This window comes from Cebus imitator, unplaced genomic scaffold (genome assembly GCF_001604975.1).
Source record: "Cebus imitator isolate Cc_AM_T3 unplaced genomic scaffold, Cebus_imitator-1.0 Scaffold338, whole genome shotgun sequence".
In the NCBI taxonomy this organism is placed as follows: domain Eukaryota; kingdom Metazoa; phylum Chordata; class Mammalia; order Primates; family Cebidae; genus Cebus; species Cebus imitator.
In genome coordinates this window covers 1814271-1816545 of record NW_016107653.1, presented here as the reverse complement: position 1 = coordinate 1816545, position 2275 = coordinate 1814271, and the positions used below count along the sequence as shown (strand labels likewise).

Below are 2275 nucleotides of genomic sequence, written 5' to 3'. Positions count from 1 at the left end.
GGCCAGGGAAGAATGCCCAGTACTCCCTGGATGGGGAGACTGAGGCTAGGGAAGGGGCTTAGGCATTGGCAGCAGATCGGGCTGTGTCTGGGTCCCTGCCCACGGCGTGGAGAAGCTGTGCACACACGCAGATTCCTTTACGAGGATCCAGCCCCTTCGCCTCCCATGGGACACACCAATCCCACAGCAGTACACCCCCGCAACCGCAGCCCGAGCTCCTTGCCCACACCCAGCAAGCTGGATCGCCAAGCTCTGGATAGCTCTGACCATCAGCTCACCATGCCCGAGGTGGGCAGTGCCCTGTGAAACAGCGCGATGAGGCCCAGAGGTGCAGGGGAATCCTCTGCAGCGTCGTCAGGCCCTGAGCCGCCGATCCTCTGTCAGAGCCACTGCCTCCCAGCCTCTGGGTGTGGTTCCCCTCCTCATCTGCCCAGAGTATGTCCCGCACAGGAACCTGGCTGGCTCCTTGAAGGCACAGGGCCTTCTTCCTCACAAGCAGCAGCCTCCAGGAGGTCCTTTCCAATCCATGGAAGTTCGTCCCACCCTCTGTCTGGGGAGGGGGGGCGGGGGGGCGATCTCTGAGCAGGCATTGCTGGAGCTAAAAATTGGGTGAGGAGCCTGAGGCACAATGTGGCTCTGGAATGGCCATCGGGGGCCACCTGTGTGCGACCCATGCACCCCGGGAGCACACATTTTTACCCTTGTGCCACCGCCGGAGTCGCCTGACCCCCACCTTGGAGGGATGTATCTACCCCAGTGAGGCTTGTCAGACTCATTCTGGAGCTTCTCAAGGGTGTGAGGTCAATTTGGCCAAGAAGCGCTCCCTGAATGTCAGGCTGCCTGTCAGGAAGCACTGCCAGGCCCAGTGAGACGTGGAAATTCAGCTGCAACACCCAGCCTGAGCAGTGGAGCAGCACTCGGGGTAAGCGAGGGCCGTCCAGGAGAAGGAAGAATTACAGCCTCCCCCATTCCTCAAGGACAGCGTACAAGGCAGGTCCTGCTGTGAGGAAGGTGCCTTTCTGTGCAGATGAGGCCAGAAAATGTGGAAGGGGCTGGCCTAAGCCACGCAGTTGCTGTAGATCAGGGCCAGGGGCCGAGCCTGCCCTTCCTTCTGCCCCACTGCCAGGTGAAGAGTTCAATGTCTGTTTAAATCTACAGAAAAGGGTGAATAGGAGAGTTGAGGACTGACCAAACTTCTGGCGGTTAATTCCCTGGGAAACAGCACCAAAAGAGAGATAATAAAGGAACCAAAAGAAGAAACCACACAGGAGCAGATGGAGGAGCTAACTGCGTAAAGAACTGAGACGGCACGCAGGCGGGCTGAGCATGGCAAGTGGGAAACTTCTCTAACAAGTGTGTCATGGCAGATCACCTTCACCTGAGAGGAGCGTGCATGCATGAGGGCAGCCTCTCAGCAGCGACACCCACCATAGAATGCTGACGGCTCAAACCTGACGGAAGTTTATTTAGGGCACGGAAAGCCGGAAACAAAGGCTTGACTGGCGGCAGCTCTGCAGCAGGTGGAGGTCTGGGGGCCCAAGATCCTTTGTAGGCCCCCCTTGGTGTGGACCGCAGCTGCAGACAGGAGAGGCAGAGAGGGCACATGGAGGTCTTAGGGTCTGGCCTCGGGTGATGTCCATCACACCTCTTGCTGTTGGTGAGAGCTAGGTACTCGGGCCCCCAGAGTGCAAGGTGGAGCTGGCATGGTGTGCAGACCAACTAGTAGGATCTTCCCTCAAGCTCGGAGGATAATGCTCACGTGGAAGTGTAGCTGGCAACCAGGCATCTGGGAGCACGCACATGCTCGATCCTTTTTAAAGAAATTCAGGTTCCGAAACTAAACACCATTAAAAAATAAACACCAGCCAACACAATCAAGATTGGAAGGTCTATGGTGAGCCCGCTGATGGAGCATGAAGCTGGCCAAACTCTGGAGGGTGCTTGATGTTACCTATGAAGAATCCGAAATCCAGGGCCGGGTGTGGTGGCTCATGCCTGTAATCCCAGCACTTTGGGAAGCCAAGGCGGGTGGATCACATGAGGTCAGACGTTCAAGACCAGCCTGGATAACAAGCTGAAACCCCGTCTCTACCTAAAAACATAAAATTAGCTGGGTGTGGCGGCACATGACTCCATCCCAAACAAACAAAGCTGGGCGTGGTGGTTCACGCCTGTAATCCCAGCACTTTGGGAGGCTGAGATGGGTGGATCACCTGAGGTCGGCAGTTCAAGACCAGCCTGACCAACATGGAGAAACCCTGTCTCTACTAAAAAT

General features: G+C 56.6%; 1 long non-coding RNA gene across 1 annotated transcript in view; it reads right to left on the bottom strand.

Annotated features, from left to right (window-relative positions):
• Positions 1–1445: 1445 nt before the first annotated feature.
• The window catches only part of LOC108287150, a 2480-nt gene continuing 1650 nt past the window's right edge, over positions 1446–2275 (bottom strand). Inside the window, exon 2 of the long non-coding RNA XR_005196460.1 lies at positions 1446–1575. This is a non-coding gene — a long non-coding RNA (uncharacterized LOC108287150). The remainder of the gene's footprint in view (positions 1576–2275) is intronic.